The sequence below is a fragment of the Callithrix jacchus genome, chromosome 3, assembly GCF_049354715.1.
Source record: "Callithrix jacchus isolate 240 chromosome 3, calJac240_pri, whole genome shotgun sequence".
NCBI classification, from domain to species: Eukaryota; Metazoa; Chordata; class Mammalia; order Primates; family Cebidae; genus Callithrix; species Callithrix jacchus.
In genome coordinates, this window is record NC_133504.1 from 26,164,466 (window position 1) to 26,187,939 (window position 23,474).

Genomic DNA, 23,474 nt, shown 5'->3' on the forward strand with positions numbered 1-23,474 from the left:
TCACTGTAGAGCAGCCTCCCCAGTAACAGTCACTACAGAGCACTCTACCTAACAACAGTGACTATAGAGCACCTACACAACCACATTCAAGATAGAGCACCTATCCAACAGCAGTCACTATGGAGCAGCTACACAACAACAGTCACAATAAAGCAACTACCCATCGACAGTAACAATAAAGCACCTACCCAAATACAGTCACTATAGATCACCCTAACCAACAGTCACTACAGAGCACCCTAGCCAACAGCTGTCACTATAGAGCAACTAACAAATAAGAGTCACTATACAGCATCCTACCAAGAAACGCTCAATACAGAGTACCCTACATAATAGTCACTATAAAGCACCCTACAAACCAAGAGTCACTATACAACATCTACCCAACAGTAAGTATAGAGCACTCTACCCAATGACAGTCAGTATAGAAAACTCTACCCAACAAGTCAATATAGAGTACTCTTGTCAACAGCAGTCACTATAGAGCACTCTACCCAACAGTCACTATAGATTATGCTATTCCACAACAGTCACAAAGAGCACATACTCCACAACAGTCACCATAGAACCCCTTACCCAACAACACTCAATGTGGAGCACTCTTGCAACAATAGTCACTATAAGCACTGTACCAAACAACAGTCAGTATAGAGCACCTTACACAACAGCAGACACTATAGAATACTCCACCTTACAAGAGTCACTGTAGAGCACTATATGCAACAACAGTCATATAAAACACCCCACTCAACAACAGTCACTCTTGAGCATTCTACCAAACAACATTCACTATCTAGAGCAGTGTTCAAAACAAGTCACTATAAAGCACCCCACTCAACAACAGACACTGTAGAGCACCTGCACAACATTAGTCACTATAGAGCCCCCTATCCGGTGTCAGTCACAATAGAACACCTACCCAACAACAGTAACTATAAAGCAATCTACCCAAAAGCAGTCAGTATAAAGCAGCCTACCTAAAATGTGACTATAGAACACACTACCCATCAACAGTCACTATAGAGCACCCTACCACACAACAGTCACTATAGCCCACCTACACAACAGCCGTCACTAGAGCACCTACAACAGTCAGTATATAGCACACTTCTGAACGACAGTCACTATTGAGCACTTACCCAACAACAGTCAATATAGAGCATCCTACCCATCACCGGTCACTATAATGCACCTTTCACAAAGTCAGTATAAAGCACCCTACACAAAAACAGTCACTATACAGCAGCAGTCACTATAGAACACCTACACAAACAATGGTCACTATAGAGCACTCTACCCAACAACAGTCAGTATGGAGAACTCTACCCAACAACAGTCAATATAGAGCACTCTTGTCAACAATATTTACCATAGTGGACTCTACCCAACAACAGTCAGTATAGAGCACCCTACCCAACAACAGTCAGTATAGAGCACCCTACACAACAGCAGACACTATAGAATACTTTACCCAACAAGAGTCACAGTAGAGGACTCAACACACCACACTTAATGCACACACTCCACATAGCACACACACTTCACACAGACTCAAAACTCACAGCACACACACTCTCCGCAGGGCACACACCACGCACAGACACACACCACTTATCACACACAAACTTCACAGTGCACACACCTCACAGATTTACATTACGCAATCCACGGACTTTACACATAATCCACAATGCACATATCTAAGACACACACCACTCATCACACAGAAACTCCACAACACACACCTAGCAGAGACACACAGCATGCACCACACAAATTATGCACACACACACCGCAATGCACACACATCACACAGACACACAACAATCACCTCACACACTATTCACAATGCAGGAACCTCAGACTGTCAGACCCCAGTCACCACAAACACTCAACACACTCAGTGCACACATTTTACACAGACACCCACCTCTCACACACACACACTCCACACGGCACATACCTCACACAGACACACACCACTCATACACAAACAATCCACAGTGAAGATACCTCATACTGAAACACTACTGACCACACACACTGCACAGTGAACACACCTAACAGAGACACAGAACACTCACCACACACAGATTCCACTGTGCAGACATCTCACATAGGCACAACACCACAAACACACACCCTACAGTGCACTCACCTGTCACAGACACACACCTCTGACCACACACACAACACAGTGCACACACTGAACATAGACACACGCCACACACCACACAAAGACACACACTGCACTCTGCACACACCTAACACACACAAAAACAACTCACTAAACACACACATTACAAAGTGCACACACCTCTCACAGACACACACAACTGTCCAGACACACATACTACACAGGGCACACACCTCACAAAAACACTCCACTCACCACACACACCTTACAGTGCACACACCTCACACAGACACTACTTACCACACACACTCCACAGTGCACACACCTCACAGGGAAACACACCAGTCAGCACACACACACTCCACCATGCACACATGTCATGCACACACACAACTTACCATGCTCACACACTCCACAGTGCACACATTTCACACTGACACACACTACAAAACACACACTCTCCAGAGTGAAGAGACCTAGCACAGACACACACCACTTACCATACACAATGCACACTCACACCTCACTGCTCATATGTCTCACAGAGAAACACACCACACATCACACACATACTAAAATGAGCACACACCTTACACAGGCACACACCACTCACCACCCACAGAGTCCACAGTGCAGACACCTCAAACAGACACACACCAGTCACCACACACTCTATATACATACTTCAAAGTGGACACACCTTAAGCAGACTGAACCACTCACACATTAAAAAGTGCACACAAATCACACAGACACACCACTCACCACTCTCATAACACTACATTTTGCACACATTTTACACAGACACAAACCACTCACCAAACACACACTGCACAGTTCACACAACTCACACAGACACACAGCAGTTACCACACACACACTTCATAGTGCACACAACTCACACACACACCACTCACGACACACACAGTTCATGTTGAAGAAATCTCATACAGACACATGAATGACCACACACATTACACAGTAAATACATTTCACACAGACAGACAACACTCACCACACACATTTCGCAGTGCAGACACCTCACAGAGTCCCACAACTCACCAGAAACACACACAGCACAAAGTCACTATAGAGGACACTACCAATAACAGTCACTAAAGATCACCCCACCCAAAAATAGTCACAATAGAGCACCTACCCAACAGCAGTCACTAGAGAGCACCCTATGGAGTAACAGTCACTATAGAGCACTGCACCCAATAAGTCACGATACAGCTCCCTACCCAAAAAAAGTCTCTATAGAGCACCCCACAAAATAACAGGCACAATAGAGCACCTAACAAGCAACAGTCACTTTAGAGCACCATACCCAACAACAGTTGCCATCGAGAATCCCACCCAACAACAGTCACTATAGAGCACCATACCCAACAACAGTCACTATAAGGCACTCCACCCAAAAAGGGTCACTATAGAACCCTTGACCCAACAACAGTCACTATTTAGCAGTGTACCCAAAAACAGTCACTATAGACCCCTCTATCAAACAACAGTCACTATAGAGCCCTCTGCCCAACAAAAGACACCATACAGCACCTAGACTACAAGAGTCATTATAAAGCATATACCCAACTAGAGTCACTATAGAGCTTTTTACCCTACGACAGTCACTATAGAGCACTCCACGCAACAACAGTTACAATAGAGAATCCCACCTAGCAACAGTCACTATGGAACACCCTACCAAGAAAGTCACTATAGAGCACCCTACCCAACAACATTCACTCTAGATTATCCTACCATTTAAAGTCGCTATTGAGCACCCTACCGAACAACAATCACTAGAGAGCACCTACCCAAAAACAGTAACTAAAGAGCACCTACAGAACAACAGTCAATATAGAGCACCTACACAACAACAGTTACTATAAACGACTCTACCCACAAACTCTTACTATAGAGCACAGTACCAAACAACAGTCACTATACAGCACACTACCCAAAAACACTCACTATAGAATACCTACCTAACAACAGTCATTATTGAGCACCCTACCCAACAACAGTCACTATAAAGCACTCTACCCAAAAATAGTCACTATAGAGCACCCTACCTCACAAAAGTCACGATAGGGCACCCTACATAACAACAGTCACTATCTAGAGCACTCTATACAACAAGTTTCTGTTGAGCACTCAACTCAGCAAGAGTCAGTATAGAGCACCCCACCCAACAACAGTCACTATAGAGCATTGTACACAACAGCAGTCACTATAGAGCATTTTACCCAACAACAGTTACTATAGAGCACCCTTTCCAAAAACTGTCACTGTAGAGCACCCAACCAACAACAGTCACTACAGAGCACCTACCCAACAACTTTCACTATAGAGCACCCCACCCAACAACAGTCACTATACAGCACCTATCTACAAAAGTCACTATAGAATAGCCTACACAATAAGAGTCACTATAGAGCACCCCAATCAACTACAGTCACTATAGAGCAACATACTTATCAACAGTCACTATAGAGCACGCTACTCAACTACAGCCAGTACAGAGTACCCTACTTAGCAACAGTCACTATAGAGCACGCCACTCATCAACAGTCACTATAAAGCATCCTACCCAACAACAGTCACTACAGAGCAGCCTATCAAAAGCAGTCACTATAAAGCACCCTATACAATAGTTGGTATGTAAGTCAGGGTGCTCTATAGTGACTTTTGCTTGGTAGGGTGCTCTATAGTGACTCTTGTTGCATAGGGTAATTTATACTGAGTTTTTTTAGGTAGATGCTCTGTAGTGACTGTTGCTAAGTAGCGTGCTCTCTATTGACTATTGTTAGGTGGGGTGCTCTATGGTGACTGTTGCTGGGTAGAGTATTGTATAGTGAAAGTAGGTGGGTAGATGCTTTATAATGATGGTTACTCAGTAGAGGGCTCTATAGTGACTGTTGTTTGATAGGTTGTTTATAGTGACTGTTGTTGTTTGGGGTGTTCTATACTAATTCTTGTTGGTTAGAGTGCTCTATAGATGACTGCTGTGTGGTTGAGTTTTCTATAGTGACTGCTGTTGTGTAGAGTGTTCTATAGTGACTGTTGTTGGGCAGAGATCTTTGTAATGACTCTTTTTGTGTAGAGTGCACTATAGTGACTGTTGTTGGGTACATGCTCTATAGGGACTGTTGTTTGCTTGGGTGCTCAGTAGTGACTGTTTTGGGTATGGTGCTCTATAGTAACTGTTTATGGGTAGAGTACTTTATAGTGATTGATTTTGGGTAGGTGCTTTATAGTAACTGTTGTTGTTTGGGGTGCTCTATAGTGACTCTTGATGTGTAGAGTGCTCCATAAGTGACCGTTGTTGTGTGGAATTCTTTATAGTGACTGTTGTTGTGTAGAGGGCTCGATAGTGATTGCTGTTGGGTAGAATGCTCTATAGTGACTGGTGTTGTGTAGAATGCTCTATAGTGACTGTTGTTGGTTAGGTTCTCTGTAGTGACTGTTTATGGGGAGGGTGCTCTATTGTGACTCGTTGGGTACGATGATCTACAGTAACTGTTGTTGGGTAGAGTGCCCTATAGTTACTGTTGTTGGGTAGAGTTCTCTATAGTGATTGATGTTGTCTAGTTGCTCTATAGTGACTATTGTTTGGTGGAGTGTTCTATAGTGACTGTTGTGTAGGGTGCTCTATAGTGACTGTTGTTGGGTGGGTGCTCTATACTGACTGCTTAGAGTTGCTGGGTGTGGTGCTTTATAGTAATTGTTTTTGTGTAGAATTCACTATAGTGACTGTTTTTTAATAGAGTGCTCTTGCTGTATAGTGACTGTTGTTGGGTAGGTACTCTATACTGACAGTTGTTTGGCAGGTGCTCTCAAGTGACTGTTGTTGGGTACGTGTCCTATAGTGATGGGGTTTGGGTAGGTGCTTCATAGTGACTCTTGTTGGCAAGGGTGCATTATAGTGACTGTTGTTTACTAGAGTGCTCTATAAGGAGTGTTGTTAGGTAGGATGCTCTATAGTGACTGTTGATGGTAGGGTAATCTATAGTGAATGTTGTTGAAACGGTGTTCTATAGTGAGTTTTTCTGGGTAGGATGCTTAATACTGACTGGTGCTAGATGTGGTGCTTTATAATGACTGTTTCTGGGTAGAGTGCTCTATAGTGATTGTTGGGTAGGGTTCTCTATAGTGACTGCTGCTTGGTAGAGTGCTTCATATTTACTGTTCCTCCATATGTGTTCTATAGTGACTGTTATTGTGTAGGGTGCTCTATAATGACTGTTGTTGCATAGTTGCTATATACAGACTGTTGTAGGGTGGAGGGCTCTATAGTGACTGTTGTTAAATAGGGTTCTACATAGTGACTGTTGTTGGGTAGAGAGATCTGTAGTGAGTGTTGTTGGGTAGGGTGCTGTATATTGGCTGTTGTGGGTAGGATGATGTATAGTGACTGTTGTAGGGTGGAATGCTCTGTGCTGACTGTTGCTGTATGGGGTGTTCTATAGTGACTGTTTTGGGGTATAGTGCTCTAGATAGTGACTGTTTCTGGGTGGGATGATCTATAGTGATTTTGTTGTGTACAGTGCTCTAAATAGTGACTGTTGTTGGGTAGCATGCTCCATAGTGACTGAGGTTGGGGACTATGCTCTAGAGTGAATGTGGTTCTGTGGAGTGCATATACTGACTGTTGTTGGGTAGGGTTCTCTATAGTGACTGTTGTTGGGTAGGGTATTCTATAGTGAATGTTGTTGGATTGAGTGCTCTATAGTGTTTGTTGCTGGTTAGGGTGCTTTATTATGACTGTTCTTGGGTAGAGTGCTATACAGTGACTGTTTTTTGAAGGGTGTTCTATACTGACTGTTGTTGGGTAGAGTGCTCTATAGTGACTCTTATAAGATAAAGGGCTTCATGGTGACAGTTGTTGCATAAGTGCTCTATAGTGACTGTGTTGGGTAGGGTGCTTTTTACTGACTGTTGTTGGATAGAGTTCTCCATAGTGATAATATTTAAGTAGAGGGCTCTATAGTGACTTTTGTTTGTTGGGGTGTTCTATGATGACTGTTTATGGGTAGAGTGCTCTATACTGACTGTTGTTGGGTGGGGTGCTCTGTAATGACTGTTTTTATGTATCCTGCTCTATAATGAGTGTTGTTTGTTGGGGTGCTTTATACTGATTGTTGCTGGGTTGGGTGCTCTATACTTACTGTGGGTAAGTAGAGTGCTATATATAGTGACTGTTGTTGGGTAGGGTGCTCTATAATGACTGTTGTTGTGTAGTGTGCTCTATACTGACTGTTGTTGGCAGGGTGCTCAATGGTGACTGCTGTTGGATAGGGTGCTATATACTCTTATTGGGTAGGGTGCTTTATAGTGACTGTAGTTGGGTAGGGTGCTCTACAGGGACAGTATTTTAGTAGGGTGCTCTACATTGATTGTTGTTGGGTAGAATACTCTATAGTGACTGCTGTTGGGTGGGGTGCTCTATACTGACTATTGCTGAGTGGGATGCTCTCTCTGGACTGTGGTTGAGTATAGTGTCTAGATAGTGACTGTGGTTATGTAGGGTGCTCTATAGTGACTGTTGTTGTGTGGATTGCTCTATAGTGACTGTCGTTAGGTAGGGTGATTTATAGTGACTATTGTTAGGTAATTTGCCCTATACTTACTGTTTTTTAGTAGAATGCTCTATTGTGACTGTTTTTGTTGAGGGTGCTCTATAGTGACAGTTGTTGGGTACAATGCTTTATAGCAAATGTTTCTGGGTAAAGTACTCTATACTGACTGTTGCTGGGTAGATGCTCTACAGTGACTGTTGTTTGGTATGGTGCTCTACAGCGACTTTTGATGGTAGGGTGATCTATAGTGAATGTTGTTTGGTTGGGTGCACAATAGTGACTGTTGCTAGGTGGGGAGCTCTATATGACTATTGCTGGGTAGAGTGCCTAGAGTGACTGTTGATCGAAAGGGTGCTATATAGTGACTGTTTTTGGGTAGGTGCTTTATAGTGAGTGTTTTTGGTGGGGTGCTATATAGTGACTGTTGCATACATGCTCTATTGTAACTGTTGTTAAGTAGATGGCTCCATAGTGACTGTAGTTTAGTAGGTGCTCTACAGTGACTGTTGTTGGGTAGGTGCTCTATAGTGACTGTTGCTGGGTGGAGTGGTCTATTGTGACTCTTGTTTTGTAGGGTTCTTTATACTGACTTTTCCTTGGTACTGTGCTCTAAAGTGAATTTTGTTGAGTAGAGTGCTCTAAAGAGTGACTGTTAGTTTGTGGAGTGTTCTATAATGACTATTGTGTAGATTGCTCTACAATTAACGTGGTTGGGTAGCTGCTGTATAGTGACTGTTGCTGGAGAGCGTACTCTGTCGTGACTGTTGTTTTATGAGGTGGTTTATCGTGACTGTTGCTAAGTAAAGTTCTCTAAAGTGACTGTTGATGGGTAGAGGACTCTATAGTGATGGGTAGAGGACTCTATTGCTGAGTATGTGCTATACAGTGACAGTTCTTGGGTACGCAATCTATAGTGACTGTTATTGGATATTAGCCCTATAGTGACTGTTGTTTTGTAGGGTGCTCTATAGTTGCTGTTGTTAACTGGGGTGCTCATTACTTACTGTTTTTGCTAGGGTGATCTATCGTGACTGTTTCTGGGTGAAGTGTTTTACAGTGACTGTTTCTGGGTACAGTGCTCTATAGTGACTATTGTTGGGTACAGTGCTCGATAGTGACTCTTTTCGCATAGGGTGTTCTATAGTGAGTGTTGTCGGGTAGAATGCTTTACAGAGTCTCTTGTTGCATAGAGGGCTGTATAGTGTCTGTCATTGGGTAGGTGCTGTATAGTGACTGTTGTTCGGTATGGTGCTTTATATTGACTGTTTTTGGGTAGGGTGCTCCATACTGACTGTTGTGGTGTAAAGTGCTTTGTAGTGACTGTTGCTTTGTAGGGTGATCTATAGTGACTGTTATTGGGTAGAGGGCTCTCTAGTGACTTTTGCTGTTTAGGGTGCTATTTAGTGATTGTTTCTGGGTACTGTGCTCTATAACGAGTGTTGCTGGAAAGCGTACTTTATAGTGAGTGTTGTTGGGTGGGGTGCTCTATAGTGATTGTTGCTGGGTAGGTGCTTTATAGTGACCATTGCAGGGTAGCGTGCTCTATAATGTCTTGCTGGCTTCAGTGCTCTATAGGTGACTGTTGTTGGGTGGAATGCACTATACTGACTGTTGTGTAGTGGGCTCTGTAGTGACTGTTGTTGAGTAGAGTGCTCTATAGTGACAGTGGTTGGGTAGGTGCTCTGCAGTGACTGTTGTTTATGGTGCTTTATAGTGACTGTTGCTTTGTAGACTTCTCTACAGTAACTGTGTTTAGGTAGGTGCTCTATAGTGACTGTTGGGTGGAATGTTCTAAATAGCGACTCTCTTTGGGTAGGTGCTCTATAGTGAATTTTGTTGGTGGGAGTGCTCAAAATATTGACTGTTTTAGGTAGGTGCTTTATAGTGACTGTTGTTGGGTGGGGTGCTCTATAGTGAATGTTGTTAGCATGGTGCTCTATAGTTACTGTTGTTGGGTAGGGTGCTATATAGTGACATTTGTAGGTTTGGGTGATATATATAATGACTGTTGTTTGGTAGGGTGCTATTTAGTAACTGTCATTGTTTAGGATGCTCTATAGTGCCTGTTGTTGTTTAGACTGCTCTATAGGTGACTGTTGTAGGGTGCAGTTCTCTTTACTGATTGTTGTTGTGTAGAGTGATCTATAGTGACAGTTGTTTTGTAGAGTGCTCCATCGTCGCTGTTGCATATGGTGCTCAATAGTAACTGTTGTTATGTAGAGTGCTTTATAGTGACTGTTATTGAGTATGTGCTCTATAGTGACTGTTATTGGGTAGGTGATCTATAGTGAATGTTGTTTGGTCGGTGCTCTGTAGCTACTGCTGTTGGGCAGGTGTTCTATAGTGACTTTTGCTGGTTAGGGTGCACTATAGTGACTGTTGAAAATTACCTGGTCTATAGTTACTGTAGTTGGTTCACGTGCTCTATAATGACTGTTGTTTGGTAGAGGGCTCTCTACGTGACTGTTCTGGGCTGGAATTTTTTATGGTGACTGTTGTTTTGTAGAATGCTCTAAAATGACTGTTGTTTGGTACAAAGTCTACAGTGACTATAGCTGGGTAGGGTACTCTATAGTGATTGTTGTTGGGTAGGTGATCTATAGTGACTTGTTGGGTAGGTGCTCTTTAGTGACTGTTGTTTAGAATGCTCTATAGTGTCAGTTCTTGGGTGGATTGCTTTATAGTGACTGTGGTTGGGTAAGGTGCTGAATACTGATGGTTGCTGTGTAGAATGCTCTATAGTGAGTGTTGTTGTGTAGGTGCTCTATAATGACTGTTGTTGGGGAGGTGGTCTATAGTGATTGTTGTTTTGTAGGTGGTCTACAGTGACTCTTGCTAAGAAGAGTGCTCTATAGTGACTGTTGTTTGGTAGAGTGCTCTATAGGTGACTTTTCTTGGGTGGAGTGCTTTATAATGGCTGTTGTGTGCAGTGCTCTATAGTGACTGTTGTTGGGTACAGTGATGTATAATGAGAAATTGTCATGTAGAGTGCTCTATAGTGACTATTGTTTTGTAGGTGCTCTATAGTGACTGCTGTTGGCTAGCTGCTTTATAGTGACTGCTACTGTGTAGCGTGATCTATTGTGACTGTGGTTGGGTGGGGTGTTCTGTAATGACTGTGTCTTGGTACAGTGCTCTATAGTGACATTTGTTGGTTATGTACTGTATAGTGACTGTTGTTGGGTTCGGTGCTCTATACTGATTTTGTTTGGGTACGTGCTGTATAGTGACTGTTCTTTAATAGGGTGCTCTATAGTGACTGTTGTTGGCTGGAGTGCTCTATATTGACTGCTTTTGGGTAGGGTGTTCTACAGTGACTGTTTTTCGATAGCATGCTCTATACTGACTGTTGTTGGTTAGGGTGCTCTATACTGACTGTTCTTGGGTAGAGTGCTCTATAATGAGTGCTGCTTGGTAGAATGCTCTAAAGTGACTGTTATTAGTTGGGTGCTCTATAGTGACTGTTGTTGCATGGGGCACTTTATAGTGATGGTTGTTAGGTACGGTGCTCTATAGTGACTGTTTTTTGGAAAGTGCTCTACAATGACTGTTGTTATGTGTGGTGCTCTATAGTGTTTGTTGTAGGTAGGGTGCTCTATAGTGACTGTTGCTGCATTGGGTACTCTATAGTGACTGTTGCTAGGTAGAGTGCTCTATGGTGACTGTTTTTAAGTAGGTGCTCTTTAGTGACTGTTGTTGTGTGTAATGCTTTATAGTTACTGTTTTTGGGTAGGTGCTTTATACTGACTGTTGTTGGATAGTGTGCTCTATAGTGACTGTTTTTGTGAAGGGTGCTCTTTAGTGAATTTGTTGGGTGGGGTGCTTTATAGTGACTATTGTTTGTTAGGTGCTCAGTAGTGACTGTTGTTGGGTAGGTGCCCTTTAGTGACTGTTGTTGGGTAGCATGTTCTATAGTGACTGTACTTGGTTAAGGTGCTCTAATAGTGACTGTCGTTGGGTAGAGTGCTCTATAGTGAATTTTGCTGAGTAGAGGGCTCTACAGTGATGGTTTTATGTAGGTCCTTTATATTGACTGTTGTTGGGTAGGGTGCTCTATAGTGACTGCTGTTCTTTGGGTTTCTCTATAGTGACTGTTCTTGGGTAGAGTAATCTAGAAGTGACTGTTGTTGAATTGAGTGTTCTATAGTGATTATTTTGTGGAGAACCATGCCAAGAAACAGTCATTATACAGCATTCTTCCCAACAGCTGTCACTATAGAACACTCCACCAAACAACAGTCATTATAGAGTGCCCCTATGCAACAACAGTCACTATAGAGCACTCCACCCAACAACAGTCACTATAGAGTACCAACCCAACAATAGACACTATGGAGCTCCCTACCAAACAAGAGACACTATAGAACACTGTATCCAACAACAGTCACTATAAAGAACCCTATGAAACAATAGACACTATAGAGCACCCTTCCTAACAACAGTAACTATTGAGCACTCTACCAAACAACAGTCACTATAGAGCATTCTACACAACAGTCATTGAATAGCACTCCAGCCAACAACAGTCACCTATAGAACACTCTACCCAACAACACTCAATATAGTGCACTACACTTAACAAGAGTCAGTATAGAAAACCTACTCATTAACAGTCAATATAAAGCACTCCATCCAACATCATTCACTATATAGCACCCTACCCAACAACAGTCACTACAGTGAACCTACCCAAAAACAGTCACCATAAAACACCTACAAAACAACAGTCAATATAGACCACCCCACCAAACAACAGTCATTATAGAGAACCTACCCAACAGCAGTCACGATACAGCACCTACACAACAGTCACTGTAGAGCAGCTTACCCAGAAACTGTCACCATAGGGATCCCTGCCAAATAACAGTCACTATATAACACCTACCCAACAACATTCACCTCTAGAGAACTCTACCCAACAACAGACACCATAGAGAACTTTACCCAACAACAGTCACTATAGAACACCTCGCAAGAAAATTAAGTATAGTCCGCTGACCCAACAGCACTCACTATAGAGCACCCTATGCAATACCAGACACTATAGGGCACCTTACCCAACAACAGTTACTATAGAGCACCCTACACAACAAGAGTTACTATAGACCACTCCACCTCACAACAGTCACTATAGAGCACTGAAGACAAAAACAGTCACTATAAAGCACTTCATTCAACAACAGTCACATATAGAGCTTTCTACCCAACAACAGTCACTATAGGGCAACCTACACAGCAACAGTTACTGTAGAGCACCTACTTAAAAACAGTCACTATAGAGCACTCTACCCAGCAACAATCAGTATAAATCACCACATCCAATAACAGTCACTATAGATTACCCTACTAGGCAGCAGTCACTATAGAGAACCTACCCAACTACAGTCTCTATAAAGCACCCTACCTAACAACAGTCACTATAAAGCACAATACCTAACAACAGACAATATAGAGCACTGTACCTAGCAACAGTCACTAAGGAGCACCCTACTCAACAACAGTAACTATAGAGCATGCTAACCAGCAACAGTCAGTATGCTGCACCCTATGGAACAAGTCACTATAGAGCACTGTACACAACAACTGTCATACAGGACCCTATCCAACAACAGTCACTACAGAGCACTCTGCACAACTGTCACTATAGAGCACTCCACTCAACAACAGTCACTTATAGAGCACTCTACCCAACAATAGTAACTATAGTGCACCACATCCAACAACAGTCAGTATAGAGCACCTACCCAAAAACTGTAATAATGATGCAGCTTACCCAATAACCATCACTATACAACACATATCCCACAAGAGTCACTATAGAGCACCCTACAGAACAACAGTCACTATAAATCACTCCACCCAAAGCAGTCAGTATAAAGCACACTACCCAACAACTGTCACTATAGAGTACCTAATCTACAGCAGTCACTATAGAGCTCTTACAGAACAACAGGCACTACAGAGCACCCTAGCCTACAACAGCCACTATAGAGCATCCTACTCAACAACAGTCACTATAGAGCACCCTACTCAACAACAGTCACTATACAGAACTACCCAACAACAGTCACTATAGATCACCTACCCAAAAACAGTAACTATAAATCCCTCCACAAAATAATTGTTACTATAGAGCACTCTACCCAACAAGAGTCACTATAGAGCACCCTATTCAACAACAGCCACCGTAGAGTACCTGGTCAACACCAGTCACTATAGAGCACACTAACCAGCACCAGTCAGTATAAAGCACCCCACCCAACAGTCATTATAGAGCACCCTACCCAGCAACAGTCACTATAGAGCAGTCTACCATACAAAAGACACAATAGAGTATCTTTCCCATGAAGAGTCACTATAGAGAACCTTCCCAACAACAGTCACTATAGAGCACCCCAGGCAACAACAGTCAATATAAATCACCTACCCAACAGGAGTCACAAAGAACATCCTACACAGCAACAGTCACTGTAGGGCACACTACTTAACAACTGTCTATAGAGCACCATATGCAGCCACAGTCACTATAACTCACATACCCAACAACCATCACTTAAGAGCACCCCAAAAACAACATTCACGGTACAGCACAAACCAAAAAGGGTCACTAAAGAGCTCTCTACCCAGCAAAATTCACTGTGGAGAACCCCACCCAACAACAGTCATTATACAGCACAGTACCCAGCAACACTCACTATAGTACACCCTACCAACAAGGGTAAGTATAGAACACTACACAGCAACAGTCATTATATTGCACCATACCCAACAACAGTCACTATAAAGAACCCTATGCAACAACAGTAACTATAAAGCACTCCACCCAACAACAGTCTTCTATAGAGCACTCTACCTAATAACAGTCACTATAGAGCACTGTCCACAACAGAAGCCAGTTTAAATTCTACACCCAACAATCATCACCTATAAAGCACTGTACCAAACAACAGTCACTATAAAGCACCCCACCCAACAACAACCACTATGGAGCAGCCTACACAGCAACAGTCACTATAGATCATGCTACTGACAACAGCCACTATAGAGCACACTATGTAGCAATAGTCACTCTACAGCACCTAACCAACAACAGTAATTATCGAGCACCCTACCAAACAACAGTGACTATAGAGTACCCTACCCAACAACAGTCACTATATAGCACCCTACCTTGCAACAGTGACTATAGAGTACCCTACACAGCAACAGTCACTATAGAGCAGTCTGACCAATATCAGTCATAGAGTACTCTACCCAGCCAGAGTCACTCTATAGCACCTTACACATCAACAGTCAGCATAGAGCACTGCAGGAAACAACAGCCACTATGGAGCACCCTACCCAACAACATTCACTATCAGCACATACCCAACCACAGTGACAATAAAGCACCTTCCCAACAACAGTCACTATAGAGCACGCTATTCAACAACAGTCAATATAGAGGACCTACCCAAAAAAGTCACTGTAGGGCCCTCTACTCAGCAAAAGTCACTATAGAGCAACCTACCCAACAACAGTAACTATTAGAGTACCTTGCCTAAGAACAGTCACAATAGAGCACACGACTGAAGAACACTCAGTAAAGAGCACCTACACAACAATAGTCACTATAGAGCACCAAGCCAACAACAGTCTCTATAGGGCACATACCCAACAACAGTAAATACAGTGCACTTTACCCAAGAACAGTCAGTATACAGCACCCTGCCCAACAACAGTCATTATAGAACGTTTCACCCAAAGGCAGAAACACTGTCACACAACACCAAACACACATTCCGCAGTTCAGACACCTCACACAGGCACAGCACTCACCACAAACACACACTGCACAGTGAACACACCTCACAAAGACACACACCACTGAACAAACACACATTCCACAGTGCAGACACCTTACAGGGACACACATCACGCACCCCACACACACAGACTGAACAGTGTACACACGTCACCAAACACAAACCACTCAATATGCACACACACTAAACAGTCTACACACATCACACAGCCACACACCATTCAGTCAATTCACAGTGCAGACACAGAACACAGACATAAGACTTACCACACACACTACACAGTGCACTTGCCTCAGGCAGAAGCACACCACCCAGTACACAATCCAAAGTGCAAACCCTCCACACAAATACACACCAGTCACCACACACACTCCACACACACCTCACAGTTTACACACCTCGCACATACACAGAACTCACCACACACACACCCTCCACAGTGCATGCACCTTACAAAAAGACACACCATGAACTCCGCACACTCCAATCCACAGTGCACATAACCCAGACATACACCACTCATTACACTCAAACACATTTCAGAGTACACACACCTCACAGAGAAACACAGCACGCAACACAAGAACTTCACGAAACTCACAGTACACACACATCAAACAGAGAAATATCAATCACCTGACTGCTAATCTTCAAAACAGAAACCTCACACTGTCACACACCAGTCACCACACACACTCAACACAACACTCAGTGTATACATTTCACACAGGCACACACCACTGAGCACACACCCTCCACGGTGCACACACCTCACACAAACACACACTGTAGTACACACACACTTAACAGTGCACACACCTCACACAGACACACAGCACTCACCATACACACACACTTTATTGCACACACCTTAAGCAGACACACACTACTCATGACACACATACTCTACCCTGAAGACACCTCACACAGACACAAGACTGACAACACACACTACTCAGTTAACACACCTTGCACAGAAACACAACACTCAGCACACTCACATTCTGAAGTGCTGACATTTCACGCAGGCACACGACTCACCAGAAACACACACTGCACAGTGCACACATTTCACAGGGACACTGAACACTCACCACACACACATTTTACAGTGCAGACACCTCACACAGTCACACCACTCACCACAAACACACTCCACAGTGCACACCCCTTAGAAAGACACACATCTGTGACCACACAAACTTTACTATGTACACACTGAACACAGACACACACCACACAAACATACACACTGCACTGTGCACAGACTTTTCACAGCCACACAAAATTCACCACACACACACTACACAGTGCACAAAACTCACAGACAGTCACCACTCACCACACACACTCTGCACAGTGCAAAAACCTCACACAGACACAAGTCACTCACTGCACACACACACACCACAGTGCTAACACCTCCCAGGGACACACACCAATCAGCACACACACACTCCACTATGCACACACCTCACGCATACAGAACCACTTACCACGCACATGCTGTCCATTGTGCACACACTTTACACAGACACAAGACACAACACACACAATCCAGAATGCAGACATCTAGCACAGACACACACCACTTACCACACTCACTGCACACTAATACTTCACTGTAAATACATCTCACACAGACACACACCACTCATCACACGCATGCTACACAGTGCACACATCTCACACACCAATCTCCACACACACCCTCCACAGTGCAGACACCTCACACAGTCACACACCTGTCACTAAACACACTTCACACACATACACCACAGTGCATGAAACTTAAACAGACATGCACTGCTTACACATCAAAGAGTGCACACAACTTATACAGACACATCACTCACCACACACATTACACTCCACAGTGCACACATTTTACACAGACACACACCACTCAACAACCACACACTCCACAGTTCTCACAACTCACAGAGACACAAAGCAGATTCTACACACACTCTCCATAGTGCACACACCTCACACACACACCACTCTGGACTCACAGATATTAAATAGAAGAAGCCTCATACAGACAGACGACTGACCACACACACTACACAGTAAATGCATTTCACACAGACACACAACACTCACCGCACACACGTTCTGCAGTGCAGACACCTCACATAGGCACATCACTTCACCACAAACACACACTGCACAGTGAACACACCTCACAAAGGCACACATCGCTGACCACACACACTCCACAGTGCACACACCTCACACAGACACACAGCACTCACCACACAAACACACACAAACTGCACAGTGCACACACATCACACACACACCACTCAACATACACACACACTAAAAAGTGCACACACCTCACACAGACACACACCACTCACCAAACACACAATCCACAGTGCAGACACCAAACACAGACATACCACTTACCACACACACTACACAAGTAACCACAAACACACCCTCTACAGTGCACACACTTTACACTGAGACACACAATGCACTCCACACACAATACACAGTGCACATTGCTCAGACATACACCACTCACCACACTCACACACAACCCAAAGTACACACACCACACAGAGACACACAGCATGCACCAAACTCCACACACACCACAATGCACACACATCACACAAACAGCAATCACCTGGCACATTATCCACAATGCAGACATTTTACACTGTCAAACACCAGTCAACACACACACTCAACACACACACTCCATGTACTTATTTTACACAGACACACACCACTCAGCACACACCCTCCACAGTGCACACACCTCACATGAACACACACTGTAGAACACACACGCACTCCACAGAGCACAAACCTCAAACACACACACCATTTAACATGCACAGAGACTCCACAGTACACACACCTCACACAGACACACAGCACTCACCATTACACATACACTCCACAGTGCATACGCCTTAAGCAGACACACACTACTCACAACACACATACTTTATTCTGAAGACACCTCAATCACAAGATTGACCACACACACTAAGTTAACACAACTTGCATAGACACACAACACTCACCACACACACATTCCACAGTGCAGACACCTCACACAGGCACACGACTGACCAGAAACACACACTACACAGTGTGCACACCTAACAGAGACACAGAACACTTACAACACACACATTCCACAGTGCAGACACCTCACATATGCACACTACTCACCACGAGCACTCTACATAGTACACACACCTCAAACAAACACCTCTGATCACACACACTGCACAGTATACACACCTCACACAGACACACACCACCTACCACACAAACACACACTGCAATGTGCACATACCTAGTCCAAACACACCCAACTCTTCATACACACACACTACACAGTGCACACACCTCTCACAGACACACAAGATTCACCACACGTACACACTCCACAGTACACAAAACTTACAGAGACACACACCACTCACCACACACACTCTCTTCCCATTGCTAGAACCTAAGATAGTCACAAGTCACTCACCACACACACTCCTCTCAGGGCACATACCTAACACAGACATACACCACTTATCACACCCACACTGTCCACAGTGCACACACATTGCACAGACCCACAACACACAACACACTCACTTTAAAGTGCAGACACCTAGCACAGACCCACACCACTTTTCACACACACTGCACACTCAAACTCTGCTGTACATACATCTCAGATGGACACACACCAATCAGCACACACATACTACAAAGTGCACATACCTCACACAGGCATGCACCACTCTCTGCACACACACTCCACAGTGCAGACGCCTGACACAGAAACACACCAGTCATCACAAACACTCCACACACAGTGCACACACATTAGACACGTACTACTCACACATCAAAGAGTGCACACAACTGACCCAGAAACAACACTCACTGCACACATAACAGTCCACAGTGCACACATTTTAAAAAGACACACCACTCAACAAACACACTCTCTACAGTTCACACAACTCACAGAGAGAAAGCAGTCATCACACACTCTTCATAGTGCACACACCTCACACACACACCACTCAGGACACACACACTCCACATAGAAGAAACCACATACAGACACGACTGACCACACACTACACAGTAAATGCATTTCACACAGACACACAACACTCACCGCAAACAGCTTCCACAGTGCAGACACCTTACACCGGCACAGCACTCACCAAAAACACACACTGCACAGTTAACACACCTCACAAAGACACACATCACTTACCACTCACACACTCCACAGTGCACACATTTCATACAGACACAGAAGATTTACCACACACACTCCACAGTGCACAAAATTCAGACACACACCACTCACCACACACACACTGTGCACATTGCAAAACCTCACACAGACACCAGTCACTCAACATACACACTCTTCACAGTGCTCACACCTCACACAGAAACACAAGATTCACCACACACACTCCACAGTGCACAAGCCTCACACAGACACACACCACTCACCACACACACTCAGCACAGTGCAAAAACCTCACACAGAAACAAGTCACTTACCACACACACTCTTCACAGTGCACACACCTCACACAGACACACACCACTCACCACACACACACGCCACAGTGCACACACATTACAGGGACACACACCAATCAGCAAAAACACACTCCACCGTGCACACACCACTTGAAGATACACACTGCAACACACCCACTCCAGAGTGAAGAGACCTAAGAGAGACACACACCACATACTACACTGCACACTCACACTTTGCTGTGCATACATCTCACAGAGACACACACCACTCGTTACAAGCATAGTACAGTGTAGACACATCACACAGATTCACACCAGTCTTTTTACACACTCCACACACATACTCCACAATGCACACAACTTAAACAGGCAAGCACCACTCACACATTAACAAGTGGACACATTTCCCACAGACAAACACCACTCACCACACAATCCACAGTTTACACAGACACACAGCAATCACCACACACACTCCAGCGTGCACACACTTTATACACACACCACTCACGACACACACACTTCAAATTGAAGAAATCTCATACTGACACACGACTGAACACACACTACACAGTAAATACATTTCACACAGACACACAGAACTCACCAGACACACATTCCGCAGTGCAGACACCTCACACAGGCACACCACTCATCACAGACACTGCACAGTAAACACGCCTCAGAAAGAAACATGCCAGTTACCACACACACACTTCACAGTGCACATACCTCACACACACACACCACTCACAACACAAAAAGAAGTAAACTGCACAGTACCCACACCGCACACAAACACACATCACTCAACATACACACACACTACACAGTGCACACAAGTCAGACACACATGATTCACGACACATATGCTCCACAGTGCACAAACCTCACACAGATACACACCACTCTCCACACACACACTCTGCACCATGCAAAAGCCTCACACAGACACATCACTAACCACACACACACTTCACAGTGCACACACCTCACACAGAAAGACAATACTCACCAAACACACACACCAACGTGCAGACACCTAACAGACATACCACGTACCACACAAACTACACAGTGCACTCACCTAACACATACCACTCACCTCACACACAATTCAAAGTGTAGACACTCCACACAGACACTCATCACTCACCACACACACTCCACACACACTGCACTGCGCACACACCTCACAAATACACACCACTAACTACACACACTTAACACACACACTCCACAGAGCACACACATCACACAGACAGAAAACATATGCACAAACTCTCCACAGTGCACACATCTCACAGAGACACACACCATGCAGTCCACGAACTCCACACATAATCCACAGTGCACATACCTCAGACAAACATGACTCATCACACGGAAACTTTACAACACACACCTCACAGAGACATACAGCACGCACCACACAAATTGTGCAGAAACACACCACATTGCACACACATCACACAGAAAAACACCAATCACCTCACACCCTATTTGCAATGCAGGCACCTTACACTTTAACACATCAGTCACAACACACACTCAACACACACACAGTGCACACATTTCACAGACACACACCACTCACCACACACACTCCACAATAAACTGACCTCACACAAACACACACTGTAGAAAAGAGACACTCCACAGTGCAGAAACCTCACACAGACTTACACAATCCTTAAGACCCTCAAACTACACAGTGCACACATCACAGACATACACCACTCACCACAAACACACACCAAAGTGCACACACCTCACACATACACACACAAGTCAGCACACACACCCCCCACACATACTCCACAGTGCACACACCTTAAACAAACAGGCAACACACACACTGAAGAGCACACAAAACTCACTCAGACACACAACTCACCACACAAATAACACTCCACAATGCACTTTCTCAGAGACATACACCACTCACTAAACACACACTCCACAGTCCACACAACTCACACAGACACACAGCAGTCACCCCACACACACTCTAGAGTGCTCACACTTAACACACACACCACTCATGGCACACACATTCCACATTGAAGAAACCTCATACAAACACATGATGGAACACACCCACTACACAGTAAATGCATTTCAGACAGACACACAATGCTCACCACAGAAACACACACAAACTACTCAGTGCACACACCTCACACAAACACACACCACTCAACATACACACACACTACACAGTGCACACACCTCACACAGACACAGAAGATTCACCACACACACTCCATACTGCACAAAACTCAGACACACACTGCTCACCACACACACACACTGTGCACATTGCAAAACCTCACACAGACACCAGTCACTCAACACACACAGACTCCACAGTGCACACACCTTATAGGGACAAACACTAATCAGCACACACACACTCCACTGTAGACACACGTCACACAGACACACACCACTTACCATGCACACACTGTCCACAGTGCACACATCTCACACAGAAACACACCACACAAAACACACACTCCAGAGTTCAGACACCTAGCACAAACACCACTTACCACAAAAACTGCACACTCACATTACACTGTGCATATATGTCACACAGACACACACCACTTATCGCATGCATACTACACAGAACACACACCTCACACAGACACAAACCACTCACCATTCACACACTCCACAGTGCAGACACTTCACATAGACACACATCAGTCACAATACACTCCACACACATACTCCATAATGGAGACACCTTAAACAGACATGCACCACTCACACATTTAAAAATGCACACAACTCACACAGACACACCACTCACCACACATGACATTCCACAGTGCACACATTTTACAATGACACACACCACTTATTAAACACACACTCCAGAGTTCACACAACTCACACAGACACACAGCAGTCACCACACACACACTCCATAGTGCAAACACCTCACACACTCACCACGCATGACACACACTCCACATTTAAAAAACCTCATACAGACACACGGATGACCTCACACACTATGCAGTAAATACATTTCACACAGACCCAAAACACTCACGACACACATATTTCACAGTGCATACACCTCACACAGGCACACCACTCATCACAAAATAACACAGCACAGTGAACACACTTCACAAGTCGCTGTAGAGCACCATACAAATAATAGTCACAAAGTAGCACCCCACCCAACTATAGTCAATATAGAGCACCTACCCAACAAAAGTCCCTACAGAGCACTTTATGGAGTAACAGTCACTATAGAGCACTTCACCCAATAACAGTCACTACAAAGCACCTACCCAGCAACAGTCACTCTAGAGCACCCTACCCAACAACAGTCGCTATAGAGAACAACAACCATCATTAACCATAAAGCACCCTACCCAACAACAG